Source organism: Bombina bombina, chromosome 8 (genome assembly GCF_027579735.1).
Source record: "Bombina bombina isolate aBomBom1 chromosome 8, aBomBom1.pri, whole genome shotgun sequence".
Lineage (NCBI taxonomy): Eukaryota > Metazoa > Chordata > Amphibia > Anura > Bombinatoridae > Bombina > Bombina bombina.
Genome location: NC_069506.1, coordinates 277,630,566 through 277,650,062, shown reverse-complemented (window position 1 = coordinate 277,650,062; position 19,497 = coordinate 277,630,566). Strand labels below are relative to the sequence as shown.

Genomic DNA, 19,497 nt, shown 5'->3' with positions numbered 1-19,497 from the left:
GACAGGTTTCTGTAAGAGCCAGAAGGTTAAGAGAGTGGGAGATAAAGAGATCATGAATAGAAGTGAGCTTGTTGCAAACAGAGAGAGAGTTCCAGACTGCACAAGTGAAGGGGGTGGTGGTTTTAGATGTAAGAGGAATGAGATTAAGGTTACCAGAGATTTGTTTATGAAGTCTACTGAAAGGCACACATGGATGTGAAAGGCTAGGAAGTTGTGGGGGACCAGGATTAGGGGAGATGTCGCCAGCAGCTAGTATGAGCAAGAGGGAGAGTGACATGAGATGAGAAACAGATTTGTAGTAATGAGACTGTTTTTGGGCTGAAGTTCAAGGGGGGGGGGGGGGAGAGTGTTTAGGAATAGGTAAAGTTCATGAGTACAAAAGTAAGGTGAGTATAAGCGAGATGGGCTAATGAACAGTGCAGGTGGATAATACCGACATACTGCCCCTTATTGCTGTATTGGAATAGAATACTGCCCCTCATTGCTGTATGGGAATATAATACTGACATACTGCTTCAGGGGTCAAGTCCTACAAAAAAAAAGTGTGGGAACTCACCATGACTTCCAACCCCCCCACTATTAATAGTTTTATACACACACACAGACTGTATTTACACGTATATAATCTATACACTCTGGTTAATGAAAGCAAATTCAAACTAATAAAGTGCTGAATGGATGCCTTTTCACCTGAGGATGGACACCCATGCTTACATTTTTACATGGCAGGGGTGAATTTTTTATTTGTAATTTATGATTCATCTAATACTGAATACTGAGAAGCCAGACACACACTTTTTAGAACACATGAAGCTGCATTTGTATATAGATGATGTTGACTAATCCAAAAAGCTAAGAGTCACTGCAGCTCTATGATAAAAGGAGAACTTTTTTTTATCATCCAACAAATGGAAAGAAATTTCAGATAAGAGATTATTTGACATGCAGATCTACATTTGTTATTTACTTAATCAAGTGTCCATGTGGACTTATCTATGTAGGTGAGACCTGTAGAGAGGTAAGGGAGAGGATAACGGAACATAAATCCAAAATTAGACGGAAGAACAAAGATGCACCAGTATCCTCTCACTTCCTCTCTATGGGTCACAATATAAGCCAGTTAAGATTCCAAATCATAGAACAGGTTGTCAGACCTAGAAGGGGATGAGATAGGGAACATCTATTAAAGGCCAGAGAGATGTTCTGGATTTATAAATTGTAGTCCCTTACTCCCAAGGGTCTCAACAAAGACTATGATTGGAGTTTGTTTCTTTAAATTGTTCTCTTATACTATGTCTATACATAACAATATTGCTCCCTAATTTTTCTGAGTAGACCCTGCTGTTAGTGCTATGATCTCCTTTTTTGTATATATATATATATATATATATATATATATATATATATATATATATATATATATATATATATATATATATATATATATATATATATATATATATATATATATATATCTCACTATCAAAGAAAAGAAAGTAACTCATAGTCCAGCACATATTCCCCTTCCACTTTTTTGGTTCACATTATTTAGGAGTGTAGTGCTGATACATTATATATATATATATATATATGTTTTATGTGTTTTAATGTTATTAACTAATATACAAAGATTATGCCCATGGGATCATCTGAATAATTACAAAGAGATTTAGTACTGTTTAGTACTGTTTTATATCCACAAGATGTCCCTATTGTGTTATAGATGTTCCCATGGTAACAGGTGAAGGTACAAAAGGCACAAACCTGTGTATAATCAAGTATACATGACTAAAGAATAAGGGTCTAGTAAAGGCCTAAACCGTTGTAATTTGTTTTCTCTGGACCCCATGTAAAGAATAAAGGTCTTTTTTTGCCAATTTGGAGGCTGAAATCATTATGTTACTGACTGAATACCGAGAAGCCAGACACATACTTTTTAGAACACATGAAGGGGCATTTGTATATAGATGATGTTGACTAATCCAAAAAGCTAAGAGCCTTAGTAACATTTTAGCAGAAGTTACTCCCTGGCTCTCAAGATGTTTGTAATGCAAACATCTGATATCATGATCTTAATAAGGTTTGTGTGTGCACATTGCAATAAAAAAAATATGATAACGTGATCTAAAGTAAAATTATGGTCACAAGGTGTCTGAGTGTCATTTTATTTTACCATTAACATGTATACCAAGTAAATGTTAAGCAAGTAACACTGGCAGAGGAAGCAGGAGGCATATGGGCACAGTAACATTGAAAGCAAAGGAGGTCACCTTGCACTTTGGGATGAAACTGGTAAGGTTGAATCTGCAGCAAATATATTATCTTGCACAGGTCAGCATTCTGCAGAGAACCTGGCCTGCTGACCATAAATTGATAGACATTGACAGACACTAAAATAGATACACAGACTGCATATACTATTGGTGTATAAAATAAAGTAATTGAGCTTATCCTACTACAAGATGTTTCACAAACACCTTTAATTGCAAGGACCATTTTCCTTTTTGTGTACACATGTATTTCCCTTGCAAACCTCATCCCAGCTATCTCTGGAAGAACTAAAAGAAATTCCAATAATTGAAAAAGCAGGAAGGATATGACTCTTCCCTGCTTGATGGGCACATTTTTTTATATAGTGAAACACTGAACTTTTTTTTAAAAAACAACTTTAAAATAACTTAACTAGACACATATGAATGCATGTTTAATGTCAAAATCCAGGAAGTCTATACTTTGTGTTTATCTCACATAGTACATAGCCAGATAAGCTTCAGTTCCTCACAACCTCCTTCCTCCCCAGGGCTGCCTGAGACCTCTGTGTCTGACAGCAACTCCAGACTCCTCCTCTGTCACAGAGTCTCACCCACTTAAGGTGTAATATTCCAATTTCTGCTGAGTGGAGCTAAATAACCCCAGAGCAAGCCACACATAAATGTAAGAACCATGTGTTTCACACAGTGCGGAGTGATTACACAGCATGACTGCTGACAGGCTTGCATTTAGTGTATATGTAGGAAGTGTTACTGCCCATTACTAGAGGATCTCACTATCCCTCTAACCAGACTGTGCTCCAGTTCCTCCCACCAGCATTGTTTACTGAAGCATTTCTGTTCTCTGACCAGGGGGGACTTAGTTCCTCCTGCAAAAATAGTGCAGGAACTCAGTTCCCATGCTTTCCTGCTGGGCTTGACCCCTGGCATGGGGCTATAATATTGACATACTGCCCCTTATAGCTGCATGGGGGTATAATACAAACATACTGCCCCCTATAGCTGCATGGGGGTATAATACTAACACACTGTCCCATATAGCTGTATGGGGTATAATGCTAACACACTGCCCCCTATAGCTGCATGGGGGTATAATGCTGACATACTGCCCCCTATTGCTGCATGGGGGTATAATGCATACATACTATACTGCCCCCTTTAGCTGCATGGGGGTATAATGCAGACATACTGCCCCCTATAGCTACATGGGGTATAATGCAGACATAATGCCCCCTATAGCTGCATGGGGGTATAATGCAGACATAATGCCCCCTATAGCTACATGGGGGTATAATGCAGACATAATGCCCCTATATCTGTGTGTGGGTATAATGCGGATACTGGCCCAAATAGCTATACAGGAGTATAAAGCTGAAATAAAGCCCCTTATAGCTGTATGATGGTATAATGCTGACATACCACCCACTATAGCTGTATGAGGCTATAATGCTGACAAACTGCCCTCTATAGCTGTATGAGGGTATAATGCTGACATATCAACCCCTATAGCTGAGGGTATACTGCTGACACACTGCCCCTTATAGCTGTATAAGAGTATAATGCTGACATACTGCCCCTCTAGAGTTTTATGGGCGTTAATTGCTGAAATATTGCCCCCTATAGCTGTATGGGGGGTTAAGTGCTGACATACTGCCACTATGGCTGTATCGGGGTAAAGTGCTGACATATTGCCCTCTTTGGCTGTATGGGGGTAAAGTGCTGGCATACTGCCCCCCTATAGCCTTATGAGGGTATAATGATTAATCGTGGGTCTGAAACGTCATCTATTTTTGTGTTTGGCTAAATGTATTCTTATGAATTGGTGGTGCTGCTGTGACTTTTCTAATTTGTGATATTTGGGGTTTAAGTGTAGACCCTTACAGCTTGCACATCTTGTTATTTATTTGCTGCCTGTGAAGTGTTGAATATTCTCATCTGCTGTATGAGAAATTCTGAATATAACACTGACATACTGCCCCCTATAGCTGAATGAGGGTATAATATTGACATACTGCCCCTATAGCTGTATGAGGGTATAATATTGACATACTGCCCCTATAGCTGTATGAGGGTATAATACTGAAATACTATGCCCCTATGAGGATAAAATAATGACATATTGTGCCCCATGGCTGTATGAGGGTATAATGCTGACATACTGCCCCCTATAGCTGTATGAGGGTATAATGCTGACATATTGCCCCAATGAGGGTATGATACTGACATACTGCCCCTATAAGGGTATAATGCTGACATACTGCCCCTCTATTAGGGTATAATGCTGAAATATTGCCCCTATTAGGGTAGAAAGCTTACATATTGCCCCTATGAGGGATACGTATAATGCTGACATATTGCCCATATGAGGATATAATGCTGACATATTGCCCCTATAGCTGTATGAGGGTATAATATTGACATACTGTCCCTATAGCTGTATGGGGGTATAATACTGACATACTGCCCGTATAGCTGTATGAGGGTATAATACTGACATACTGCCCCTATGAGGGTAAAATACTGACATATTGCCCCCTATGGCTGTACGAGGGTATAATGCTGACATTCTACCCCTATGAGGGTATAATGCTGACATACTGCTCCTATGAGGGTAGAAAGCTCACATATTGCCCCTATGAGGGATACATATAATGCTCACATATTGCCCCTATGAGGATATAATGCTGACATATTGCACCCTATAGCTGTATGAGGGTATAATGCTGACATACTGCTCCTATGAGGGTAGAAAGCTCACATATTGCCCCTATGAGGGATACGTATAATGCTCACATATTGCCCCTATGAGGATATAATGCTAACATATTGCACCCTATAGCTGTATGAGGGTATAATGCTGACATATTGCACCCTATACCTGTATGAGGGTATAATACTGACATACTGCCCCCTATAGCTGTATGAGGGTATAATACTGACATACTGCCCCCTATAGCTGTATGAGGGTATAATACTGACATATTGCCCCCTATAGCTGTATGAGGGTATAATACTGACATATTGCCCCCTATAGCTGTATGAGGGTATAATACTGACATACTGCCCCTATAGCTGTATGAGGGTATAATACTGACATACTGCCCCTATAGCTATATGAGGTTATAATACTGACATACTGCCCCTATGAGGGTAAAATACTGACATATTGACCCCTATGGCTGTATGAGGGTATAATGCTGACATACTGTCCCTATGAGGGTATAATGCTGAAATACTGCTCCTATGAGGGTAGAAAGCTCACATATTGCCCCTATGAGGGATACGTATAATGCTCACATATTGCCCCTATGAGGATATAATGCTGACATATTGCACCCTATAGCTGTATGAGGGTATAATGCTGACATATTGCCCCTATGAGGATATAATGCAAACATATTGCCCCCTATAGCTGTATGAGGGTATAATGTTGACAAACTGCCCCTATGGCTAGTTGGAGGTACATAATCAAAACAAACACTCACTAATAACACCCTCTAACAGAAAACTAAAATTTAATGAAGAGTCATGTGACAACTGTACCCGGCTGTGTCGGTATTTGTAGGTATCCGCTAGTCCCGTACCCGGAAGTCACTTTAACTGGGCGGAGTGAGCGGTGACATGAGGAAAAAGGTTTGTCTTTTAATTGGTTGGAGCTGTGATTGGCAGTTTTGAGCTCAATGGCACAGACAGACGGTTAGGCGGACCAACTTGTGATTGGCTAATACTGTGATTGCTGAACTCTTGGCTTCAGAATGATACACTATAGAGGTGTAATTTAACTGTGATTGGTTCGTCTAGGTATAGAAGATGACGGCTAGATAGAAGGAGGGGAAAGTGTATGATCGTTTCTTAGCGACAGTGCTTTTGATGCAGCGCGTTTACGTTACACCTTTGTTGACTAAACTTCTGATTGGCTAAACTTTATATAACGTCAAGGGATTGAGGCGAAGTAACGTGTGATTGGTTAATCTTTACGAAACGTCATAGTATTGAATGTGGTGTAGTTACTTCTGATTGGATTGCCTGTTTTACCTGGAATTGTGCTCAATGTGGCTTTAGAAGAATTGTTTCTTTCCTATAGGTGTCGAGAAGAGGTAAAATCTTAGTTTAGCGTTCTAAATTATTTTCTCAGCCATATCTCATTATTTTCCTACAAAAATTGGGGTGGGGGTTCAGATGAGGGCTACTAACAATGCTGCAATGTTTGTGTCTCCAGGAACAAAAAGGGGAGCCATATTTTGGGGTGTAAAGTCCCTGTTTTCCCCATAGATTTTCCACAGCCAGCCAGCTCTGCTCACCTACATGGATACATTGTATCAAACCCTCAGCCTACAGGTTTTTATACATTTGTAACTGTTTACTGTACACAGACACTTAAAGCAGACCTGTCGGTAACATCTGTACAAACTGCTGAGAAAATAATGTTCACACAGCCTTAAAGGGCAGGATAGCACCTGGTCACACAGTCTTAAAGGGACAGACAAAAAAAACCACACAGCCTTGAAAGGGTCAACTAGCACCACACACAACGTCTTAAAGGGACAGATCGCAGTAATGATCACGCAGCGCAACCTTAAAGGGCAGCTCAACACCTGCGCACACAGAGCCTTAAAGGGACAGATCGCCGCAATGTTCACGCAGCTTAACCTTAAAGGGCAGTTCGAAACCTGCCACAGAGCCTTAAAGCGACAGATCAACATAATGTGCATGCAGCACAACCTTAAAGGGCAGCTCGACACCTGCGCACAGAGCCTTAAAGGGACAGATCATCGTAATGTGCAGGCAGCGCAACCTTAAAGGGCAGCTCGACACCTGCGCACACAGCCTTAAAGGGACAGATCACCATAATGTACACAATGCTCAACCTTAAAGGGCAGCTCGACACCTGCGCACAGAGACTTAAAGGGACAGATCACCATAATGTACACGACGCTCAACCTTAAAGGGCAGCTCGACACATGCACACAGAGCCTTAAAGGGACAGATCACCATAATGTACACGCAGCTCAACCTTAAAGGGCAGCTTGACACCTGCGCACAAAGACTTAAAGGGACAGATCACCATAATGTACATGCAGCTCAACATTAAAGGGCAGCTCGACACCTGTGCACAGAGCCTTAAAGGGACAGATCACCATAATGTGCACGCAGCTCAACCTTAAAGGGCAGATCGACACCTGCGCACAGAGACTTAAAGGGACAGATCACCATAATGTACACACAGCGCAACCTTAAGGGGCAGCTCGACACCTGCACACACAGCCTTAAAGGGACAGATCACCATAATGTACACGCAGCACAACCTTAAAGGGCAGCTTGACACCTGCGCACAGAGATTTAAAGGGACAGATCACCATAATGTACACGCAGCGCAACCTTAAAGGGCAGCTTGACACCTGCGCACACAGCCTTAAAGGGACAGATCACCGTAATGTGCACCCAGCACAACCTTAAAGGGCAGCTTGACACCTGCACACAGAGCCTTAATGGGACAGATCACCGTAATGTGCACACAGCGCAACCTTAAGGGGCAGCTCGACACCTGCACACACAGCCTTAAAGGGACAGATCACCGTAATGTGCACACAGCGCAACCTTAAAGTGCAGCTCGGCACCTGCTCACAGTCTTAAAGGGGCAAGCACACACAACCTTTTAGTGAGTTTACACACAGTTTTAAAGGGAGCGATAGTATGCATCCCCATGTGATGCACGCAGCCGTAAAGGGACGCTCTGTCTTAACGGGACAGTGGCACGTGCACACACACAAACACACAGAGCACTCTCAGCCTTTAAAAGGACAACTTGCATCACATGCATACAGCCTAAAGGGGACAGATCACCGAAATGTTCATGCGGCACAACCTTAAAGGGAAGCTCGGCACCTGCGTACACAGTGTTTAAGGTACAGGCACACACAACCTTTAGTGTTTAAATGCACACAGTTTTAAAGTGAGCGATAGTATGCATCCAAACACAAAGCACACCGCCTTAAAGGGACGCTCTGTCTTAAAGGGACAGGGGCACATGCACAGCCTTTAAAAGGACAACTTGCACCATAACCACACAGTGTTAAAGGAACAGCTCACACCATGCACACCTAGCGCAGTCTTAAAGGGCAGCTCACGCCTGCTCAGTCTTAAAGGGGCAGGCACACACTACCTTTAGTGGGTAAAGTCACACCACACGCACACAGTCTTAAGCGATAACAGTATACATCCGCACACAGCCTTAAAGGAACATCTCACATGATGCACAGTCTTTAAGGGGCAGGCACACAGGCTTTCAAGCACACCCAAATGCACAAAGCCTTAAAGGGGCACCCAGTATTAAAGTGACAGACACAAACGCAGACTTTAAAGGGGAAGCTCACACCACACACCCACAGTTTTAATGGTACAGGTGCACAAACACAGCACACACAGTCTTAACAGCACCGATCATATTACGCTTGCACAGTCTTAAAGGCACTGACACCCCACACAATGCAGACAGTCCTTAAAGTGATAGTAAACTTTTCCCTTTGTCTAAACAAAACACAATTTATGCTTACCTGATAAATTTATTTCTCTTGTGGTGTATCCAGTCCACGGATCATCCATTACTTGTGGGATATTCTCATTCCCAACAGGAAGTTGCAAGAGGACACCCACAGCAGAGCTGTAATATAGCTCCTCCCCTAACTGTCATAGCCAGTCATTCGACCGAAAACAAGCCGAGAAAGGAGGAGCCATAGGGTGCAGTGGTTACTGTAGTTTAAATTTAAAAATTACCTGCCTTAAAATGACAGGGCGGGCCGTGGACTGGATACACCACAAGAGAAATAAATTTATCAGGTAAGCATAAATTGTGTTTTCTCTTGTAAGGTGTATCCAGTCCACGGATCATCCATTACTTGTGGGATACCAATACCAAAGCTAAAGTACACGGATGAAGGGAGGGACAAGGCAGGAACTTAAATGGAAGGAACCACTGCTCTTAAAACCTTTCTCCCAAATATAGCCTCAGAAGAAGCAAAAGTATCAAATTTGTAAAATTTTTAAAAAATATGAAGCGAAGACCAAGTCGTCGCCTTGCAAATCTGATCAAAAGAAGCCTCATTTTTAAAGGCCCAAGTGGAAGCCACAGCTCTAGTGGAATGAGCCGTAATTCTTTCAGGAGGCTGCTGTCCAGCAGTCTCATAGGCTAAGCGGATTAAGCTTCTTAGTCAAAAAGAAAAAGAGGTTGCCGAAGCCTTTTGACCTCTCCTCTGTCCAGAGTAGACAACAAACAAAGCAGATGTTTGACGAAAATCTTTAGTAGCTTGTAAGTAAAACTTTAAAGCACGGACCACGTCCAGATTGTGTAACACAAGGATGGAACAACAATCTCTTGATTGATATTCTTGTTAGATACCACCTTAGGTAAGAACCCAGGTTTGGTACGCAGGACTACCTTATCCGTATGAAAAATCAGATAAGGAGAATCACATTGTAAGGCAGATAGCTCAGAGACTCTACGAGCCGAGGAAATAGCTACCAAAAAAGAACTTTCCAAGATAAAAGCTTGATATCTATGGAATGAAGAGGTTCAAACGGAACTCCTTGAAGAACCTTAAGAACCAAGTTTAAGCTCCATGGTGGAGCAACAGGTTTAAACACAGGCTTCATTCTAACTAAAGCCTGACAAAATGCCTGAACGTCTGGAACATCTGCCAGACGCTTAACTAGCTGACAATCCTTTTTCCAAACCTTCTTGGAGAAAAGATAATATCCTAGCAATCCTGACCTTACTCCATGAGTAACCCTTGGATTCACACCAATAAAGATATCTACGCCATACCTTATGGTAAATTTTCCTGGTGACAGGCTTTCGTGCCTGTCTTAAGGTATCAATAACTGACTCGGAGAAGCCACGCTTTGATAAAATCAAGCGTTCAATCTCCAGGCAGTCAGCCTCAGAGAAATTAGATTTGGATGTTTGAAAGGACCCTGAAGTAGAAGGTCCTGTTTCAGAGGCAGAGACCATGGTGGAAAGGATGACATGTCCACTAGATCTGCATACCAGGTCCTGCGTGGCCACGCAGGTGCTATCAGAATCACTGATGCACTCTCCTGCTTGATCTTGGCAATCAGTCGAGGAAACGGTGGAAACACATAAGCCAGGTTGAAAGACCAGGGCGCTGCTAGAGCATCTATCAGTGTCGCCTTGGGATCCCTGGACCTGGATCCATAACACGGAAGCTTGGCGTTCTGGCGAGACGCCATGAGATCCAGTTCTGGTTTGCCCCAACAATGAATCAGTTGTGCAAATACCTCCGGATGGAGTTCCCACTCTCCCGGATGAAAAGTCTGACGACTTAGAAAATCCGCCTCCCAGTGCTCTAGACCTGGGATATGGATAGCTGATAGGTGGCAAGAGTGAATCTCTGCCCAGCGAATTCTTTTTGAAACTTCTAACATCTCAAGGGAACTTCTCATTCCCCCTTGATGGTTGATGTAAGATACAGTCGTGATGTTGTCCGACTGAAATCTGATGTACCTCAGAGTTGCTAACTGAGGCTAAGCCTGAAGAGCCTTGAATATCGCTCTTAGTTCCAGAATATTTAATGGAAGGAGAGACTCCTCCTGAGTCCACGATCCCTGAGCCTTCAGGGAGTTCCAGACTGCACCCCAACCTAGAAGGCTGGCATCTGTCGTAACAATTGTCCAATCTGGCATGCGAAAGGTCATACCTTTGGACAGATGGACCCGAGATAGCCACCAGAGAAGAGAATCCCTGGTCTCTTGGTCCAGATTCAGTTGAGGGGACAAATCTGTGTAATTCCCGTTCCACTGACTGAGCATGCATAGTTGCAGCGGTCTGAGATGTAAGCGTGCAAACGGCACTATATCCATTGCCGCTACCATTAAGCCGATTACTTCCATACACTGAACCACCGAAGGGCGCGGAATGGAATGAAGAACCCGGCAGGAATTTAGAAGCTTTGATAACCTGGACTCCGTCAGGTGAATTTTCATTTCTACAGAATCTATCAGAGTCCCTAGAAAGGAAACTCTTGTGAGTGGGGATAGAGAACTCTTTTCCTCGTTCACTGTCCACCAATGCGACCACAGAAATGCCAGTACTACGTCCGTATGAGACTTGGAAATTTGGAAGTTTGACGCCTGTATCAGGATGTCGTCTAAATAAGGGGCTACTGCTATGCCCCGCGGCCTTAGGACCGCCATAAGCGACCCTAGAACCTTTGTAAAGATTCTTGGGGCTGTAGCTAATCCCAAGGGAAGAGCTACAACTGGTAATGCCTGTCTTTAAAGGCAAACCTGAGAAACCGATGATGATCTTTGTGTATCGGAATGTGAAGATAAGCATCCTTTAGATCCACTGTAGTCATATATTGACCCTCCTGGATCAGTGGTAGTGTCATGATATGTTCAACTTTGCCTTTATGTGTTATTCTGATTGCCATTCCTGTACCTTTTAAATCATTTTACCAATTTGTCTCAGCTATATAAGCCTCCTCCCACATCATTACCTTGCTTGATATTGTTTCGCATTTCCTAAATGTGTTTCAGCTTGCCCTTACAGGGGATCCTATTGCTCCTAACAAGCTAATCCTCTGCCTTCAGCAGATTTCCACTCGGCTGCAGCTAACTTCGCTCCTGCAATAACCAGCTGTACAGGACAGCTGATCTCCTCCTACAGCTTCCGCTTGCGGTGACGTCACACGCCAACTTTGGCTAGCGCTGACCGCTCTGAACTGACATCAAGGATTTACCTCTCTAACCGCTCTGTCTAAGCGCTTTCAAAGTATTCAGTACCAGGTACCTGTTGATTCTTATGCTGATTGTATATACTTATCCTGCCAGCTAGAAATTTACCTTATCTTCATTGAATTCTATTATGCTGCCTGTCTCACATCACGCTGTGTTACTTTACACTGGTATATAGACAAGGGTTTTCTTGCTGCTTGTACCTCCCCAGTTGCCTTTTACAGCTATAGAAACTTCCTTGCTCTTGTATTACCTGCCAGCAATTGCTGTGATTAAACCTGTGTAATCATTATACATCCCTACAGTATTCACTGTTACTATCAGGTTCAATCCTGGCTACATATAAACCTCTTATATCTCAGCAGTTGTGGTTCAACAACCTATTACCTATCTTACCAGAATTAATCCGTTGTTACAGAATATCAAGCCATATATAAAGATGGACCCAGCTGAGATTTCAAGTACTATACAAACTCTCTCCCAGAAAGTGGACTTGTTAACTGATGGGCTTAATACATTAAAACAAGAAAATGTGGGGTTAAAAGCTTACATCAAAGATTTTGTTGATAGCAGAACTAGGTTCCAGGAACCTCAAGTTAGTCTCCCAGAGTTGTTTTCCGGTGATAGAAAACAATTTATGGATTTTAAGAATTCATGTCTCTTATTATTTGCACTAAAGCCTTATACTTACCCTAATGACAGAGTTAAAGTTATGACCACCATCTCCTATTTAAGGGCTGACCCTAGGAGCTGGGCTAACTCCTTTCTAGAAAATAATGATGATATTCTAAACTCCCTGGAATCTTTCTTTTCTGCACTTGGCCAGCTTTATGATGACCCATATAAGCAATTAACCGCTGAAACATCTATGCGGTCATTAAAACAGAAAAAAAGGGATGTAGAGGAATATATATCAGATTTTAAGAGGCTAGCCAAAGATACTCAGTGGAATAACTTATCACTAAAAAACCAATTCCGCCTAGGTTTGTCAGAACCTATTAAGGATGAGCTCTCACGTATAGAGATACCCCAGACCTTAGAGGAACTAATAAATTTATCTATTAGTATTGATAGAAGGCTGAGAGAGAGACAGCATGAGAGAGCATATCATGATAGCACATACAAAAAACATACTCCCTCAACTATCTCCTCCACTCATCATAAGACCACTACTGAACCCATGGACATCGCCTTCCTGAAGGGTCCCTTGAGCAACCAGGAAAAACTACGTCGACGCACCCTGAATTTGTGCATGTACTGTGCTTTGGATGAACACACGGTAAAGGCCTGTCCTATCTTACAGAAACAGAACAAGGGTAAGAGCTGCTATCCTTATTTTTCTATAAACACCGTCTCATATCCTAACACTTACTGTAACCTGCCTCTTTCCTTGCAGTGGGACCAACTCCGGCTGACCGTTACCGGGATAATTGACTCTGGTGCATCTGCCTCTTATATTGATGTGTTGTTTGCCACAAAAAATAAAATTCCACTAATAAAAAAAAAAAAAAGACTCCTGTTCCATTAAGGGGAATAGATGGGGAGGTCTTATCCTCAGGTCCTGTAGTACATGAAACTATACCCTTATTACTTACTATTCATGACCACCATAGGGAGAATATCTCTTTTGATGTCATTACATCCCCTGTCTATCCTCTCATTTTAGGTCTCCAATGGTTGAAACAGCATAATCCTTGCATTAACTAGTCCAATCTCACTGTAAAGTTTAATTCTGAGTATTGTATAAATACCTGCTTCCCTGCTTTATTATTACAAACTCCTGAAAAAATACAAGAAACTGTAATTCCTTCTGAGTATTCGGACTTTCTTGACGTATTTAGCAAAAAGGAGTCCCTAAACTTACCACCACATCGTAAATATGACTGCCCCATTGAACTCTTACCCGGGGCAGTCATACCGTGTAGGCATATCTTCCCTCTGTCCAAACCAGAGTTAGACCACTTAAAATCTTACATAGATGAAAATATACAGAAGGGTTTCATAAGACCATCTACCTCCCCTGCGGCTGCTGGGATGTTTTTTGTGAAAAATAAGGATGGCTCTCTTAGACTCATTGTAGACTATAGGCAACTAAACAAGATGACACTTAAGAACCGTTACCCATTGCCCCTTATTCCACAACTAATTGAACAACTGGAAGGTGCCAAAGTTTTCACTAAGCTGGACTTACGAGGTGCATATAATCTCGTACGTATGAGAGCCGGGGACGAGTGGCTGACGGCGTTTCGTACCCGTTACGGTCTATACGAATACACCTTCATGCCATTCGGTCTCTGCAACGCTCCGGCAACCTTCCAGCACTTTATCAACGATATTTTCAAGGATATCCTTGACACCTTCGTCGTGATCTACCTTGATGACATCTTGATATATTCCAAAACAACTAAGGACCATGTCATACATGTTAGACAAGTACTCTCACGACTTCGCGCACATTCTCTTTACGCTAAGGCTGAGAAGTGTATATTCCACACAAACAATATCTCATTCCTTGGATACAGGATCTCAGAGTCGGGTATACAGATGGATGACTCTAAAATTACCTCCATACTGAATTGGCCTCAACCGTCGAATAGGAAACAAGTACAGAGCTTTTTAGGCTTTGCAAATTTTTACAGAAAATTTATAAAAAAATTTGCTGTTATTGCCAAACCTCTCACTGATTTAACATAGTCTCTTCATAAATTCCTGTGGACCACAGCTTCACAAAACGCTTTTGATTTGTTAAAACAAAAATTTACCACGGCTCCTATCCTACGACACCCAAACAGTCAGCTCTAATTCGTATTGGAGGTTGATGCCTCAGATTGTACCATCGGTGCTGTGCTCTCACAAAGAGAAGATCTGAATAAACCATTACATCCAGTCGCCTATTATTCCAGATGTTTAACCACCCCAGAAACGCACTATCCTATTGGCGATAAGGAACTGCTCGCCATCAAGGTTGCCTTCGAACAGTGGCGCCACCTGCTGGGGGGTGTTACTCATCCTACCCTAGTCTTTACAGACCACCGCAATTTGCAGTACCTTAAATCCACGAAAACTCTTTCCGCTCGTCAAGTTCGATGGAACTTATACTTCTCCAGATTTGATTTCCTAATCACCTACAGACCTGCTGCAAAAAACGGAAAGGCAGACGCTCTTTCAAGGCTACCTGGACATTCATCCTTTTCTTTTCCAAAACAGTCTATCATACCTGAAAATTAGTTCCTCCTCTTTTTCCTTGATTCTATCCCTTATTTTCGGGAAGAACAACATCAAGATATAACAAAACCACTACATCTTTTAAAACAAAAAGATGATTCCTTGTACTATCATGGTGAAAGGTTATATGTACCACCCTCTACTAGAAAGTTGTTACTTCATTCTGCCCACGACTCTCCACTTGCAGGTCATACTGGCATACACAAAACCCAGGATCTTATTAACAGGTCGTATTGGTGGCCTGATATGAGCACTGACATATCGGACTATATCAACTCTTGTTCTATCTGTGCCACTTCCAAAAGATCAAAACATCGACCCTATGGGTTACTAATCCCTCTTCCTACTCCAACACGACCATGGGCAGAGATTGCCTTAGATTATATTGTGGATCTTCCAAGATCAAATCATAATATCACAATCCTAGTTGTGGTAGATTTGTTCAGCAAAATGTTGCATCTGATACCTTTTCATAAGTTACCTTCTGCTGCGGAAACGATACAATTACTTCTACATAACGTTTTCAGACTACATGGCCTTCCACAACGGATTGTTTCTGACCGAGGTTCCCAGTTTACTAGTGGCTTGTGGTCAGAATTCTGCAAGGTCTTCAACATTGACAAACGGCTCTCAACTTCTTACCATCCCCAGACCAACGGGCAGACCGAGAGGTCTAACCAAAGCATAGAACAATTCCTACGATGCTACTGCCAAGTCAACCAGGATACCTGGTCCCAACATCTCCCTTACGCAGAATTTGCGTTCAATAACACTATTCATTCCACTACCAAACAGTCACCTTTTTTCATAAATTATGGCTTCCATCCTACTTTCCAACTACTTCCAGAAGGAACCTCTTCACCACATATCAGTGATCTCTCTAACATAATCTCTTTGAATTTCACGATAGTTTCTCAGGCTATAGAAGAAGCAAAAAACAAACAAAAGAAATACTACGACCTAAGAAGGTGTACTCCACCCTGTTATTCACTCGGTGATTTGGTATGGTTGTCTACCAAGAACCTGAGGCTAAATACTCCTAGTAAAAAACTCACACCTCTATACATCGGTCCTTATCCCATAACCAAAATCATCAATGATAACGCTGTTCGCCTACAACTACCAAGCACTCTCAAGATACACCCAGCGTTCCATGTCTCCTTGATTAAACCTTATCAAACCGTTCGGGACCCAACTCCCAACCAACGGATTTGTCCTGTGATCATCGATCCCAACGTTGAATATGAGGTCCACTCTATCTTGGATTCCAGGGTCTCCCGTGGACATCTACAGTACTTGATAAGATGGAAGGGTTATTCTGAGGAACATAACTCCTGGGAACCAGCTGTTAACATATCTGCCCCCAGGCTTATTTCTCGCTTTCACCAGAGGAACCCTGACCGTCCGCGTCCATGAGCCTCTGAGCGGCTCATTTGGGTGGGGCATCCTGTCATGATATGTTCAACTTTGCCTTTATGTGTTATTCTGATTGCCATTCCTGTACCTTTAAATCATTTTACCAATTTGTCTCAGCTATATAAGCCTCCTCCCACATCATTACCTTGCTTGATATTGTTTCGCATTTCCTAAATGTGTTTCAGCTTGCCCTTACAGGGGATCCTATTGCTCCTAACAAGATAATCCTCTGCCTTCAGCAGATTTCCACTCTGCTGCAGCTAACTTCGCTCCTGCAATAACCAGCTGTACAGGACAGCTGATCTCCTCCTACAGCTTCCGCTTGCAGTGACATCACACGCCAACTTCGGCTAGCGCTGACCGCTCTGAACTGACATCAAGGATTTACCTCTCTAACCGCTCTGTCTAAGCGCTTTCAAAGTATTCAGTACCAGGTACCTGTTGATTCTTATGCTGATTGTATATACTTATCCTGCCAGCTAGAAATTTACCTTATCTTCATTTTCATTGAATTCTATTATGCTGCCCGTCTCACACATCACGCTGTTACTTTACACTGGTATATAGACAAGGGTTTTCTTGCTGCTTGTACCTCCCCAGTTGCCTTTTACAGCTATAGAAACTTCCTTGCTCTTGTATTACCTGCCAGCAATTGCTGTGATTAAACCTGTGTAATCATTATACATCCCTACAGTATTCACTGTTACTATCAGGTTCAATCCTTGCTACATATAAACCTCATATCTCAGCAGTTGTGGTTCAACAACCTATTACCTATCTTACCAGAATTAATCCGTTGTTACAGGTAGGATGGTACGAATAGTTTCCATCTTGAACGACGGAACTTTGAGGAATTTGTTTAAGATCTTTAGATCCAAAATTGGTCTGAAGGTTCCCTCTTTTTTGGGAACCACAAACAGATTTGAGTAAAAACCCTGTCCCTGTTCCTCCTTTGGAACTGGATGGATCACTCCCATAACTAGGAGGTCTCGTACACAGTGTAAGAATGCCTCTCTCTTTATCTGGTGTGCAGATAATTGTGATAGGTGAAATTTCCCTTTTGGGGGGAAGCTTTGAAGTCCAGAAGATATCCCTGGGATATAATTTCCTACGCCCAGGGATCCTGAACATCTCTTGCCCACGCCTTGGCAAAGAGTGAAAGTCTGCCCCCTACTAGATCCGTTCCCGGATAGGGGGCCGTTCCTTCATGCTGTCTTAGCGGCAGCAGCAGGCTTTTTTACCTGCTTACCTTTTTTCCAGGTCAGGTTTGGTCTCCAGACCGTCTTGGATTGAGCAAAAGTTCCCTCTTATTTATTATTAGAGGAAGTTGATGCCGCACCTGCCTTGAAGTTCTGAAAGGCACGAAAATTAGACTGTTTGGCCCTAGATTTGGACCTGTCCTGAGGAAGGGCATGACCTTTTCCTCCAGTGATATCAGCAATAATTTCCTTCAACCAGGCCCGAATAGGGTCTGCCCCTTGAAGGGAATGTTAAGTAGCTTAGATTTTGAAGTCACGTCAGCTGACCATGATCTAAGCCATAGCGCTCTGCGCGCCTGTATAGCAAAACCAGAATTCTTAGCCGTTAGTTTAGTCAAATGAACAATGGCATCAGAATAAAAGAATTGGCTAGCTTAAGTGCTCTAAGTTTGCCAAGTATGTCATCCAATGGAGTCGCTACCTGTAAAGCCTCTTCCAGAGACTCAAACCAGTACGCCGCAGCAGCAGTAACAGGGGCAATGCATGCAAGGGGCTGTAGGATAAAACCTTGTTGAATAAATATTTTCTTATGGTAACCTCTAATTTTTTATCCATTGGATCTAAAAAAAAAGCACAACTGTCCTCGACAGGGATAGTAGTACGCTTTACTAGAGTAGAAACTGCTCCCTCCACCTTAGGGACTGTCTGCCATAAGTCCCGTGTGGTGGCGTCTATTGGAAACATTTTTCTAAAAATAGGAGGGGAAGAGAACGGCACACCTGGTCTATCCCATTCCTTATTAATAATTTCTGTAAACCTTTTAGGTATTTGGAAAAACATCAGTACACACCGGCACTGCAAAGTATTATCCAGTCTACACAATTTCTCTGGCCCTGCAATGGTATCACAGTCATTCAGAGCAGCTAAAACCTCCCTAAGCAACACGCGGAGGTGTTCAAGCTTAAATTTAAATGTAGAAATATTAGAATCAGGTATCTTTCCTGAGTCATTAACATCACCCACTGACTGAAGCTCTCTTTCCTCAGCTTCTGCATATTGTGAGGCAGTATCAGACATGGTTCTTAAAGCGTCAGTATGCTCTGCATTTTGTCTCACCCCAGAGCTATCTCGCTTACCTCTAAGTTCAGGTAGTCTGGCTAATACCGCTGACAGTGTATTATCCATGACTGCTGCCATGTCTTGTAAAGTAAACGCTATGGACGCCCTAGATGTACTTGGCGCCATTTGAGCGTGAGTCCCTTAAGCGGGAGTCAAAGGGTCTGACACGTGGGGAAAGTTAGTCGGCATAACTTCCCCCTCGTCAGATTCCTCTGGTGATAAATCATAGGCCTTATGGAACAGGTTTTTCCCCAGGATCAGATCTCACACAAAGGGGGAGGGAAAAAGTCCAAGACACAGACTTATCACAACTCGCAGGGACAGCAGAGATACCAGCTGAGACAAGCCAAATTAATCTCAAAGTACAAATAAATGCTACATATAACAATGTCATTAATTTATCATCCACATTGCTTACTGTTGATCAATTAAAAGTACTTAGTCTGGGGCTTAACTTTTCACCTACCAATGACTTTGATGTGTTTAAAACCTTATTGGATCTAAATAAATTTACC

The 19,497-nt window shown here is 42.4% G+C and overlaps 1 protein-coding gene across 4 annotated transcripts in view; it reads right to left on the bottom strand.

Moving 5' to 3' along the window:
• The window catches only part of SIDT2 (SID1 transmembrane family member 2), a 526,209-nt gene that overhangs the window by 495,572 nt on the left and 11,140 nt on the right, over positions 1–19,497 (bottom strand). For 3 of the 4 annotated variants that reach the window (XM_053691389.1, XM_053691392.1, XM_053691393.1), the window contains exon 1: positions 5,814–5,900. The exons of the other annotated variant lie outside the window; for it this stretch is intronic. The gene's annotated coding sequence lies outside the window, so the exon portion shown is untranslated. Of the gene's footprint in view, positions 1–5,813; positions 5,901–19,497 lie in introns of those variants that run through there. 4 annotated transcript variants of the gene reach the window in all.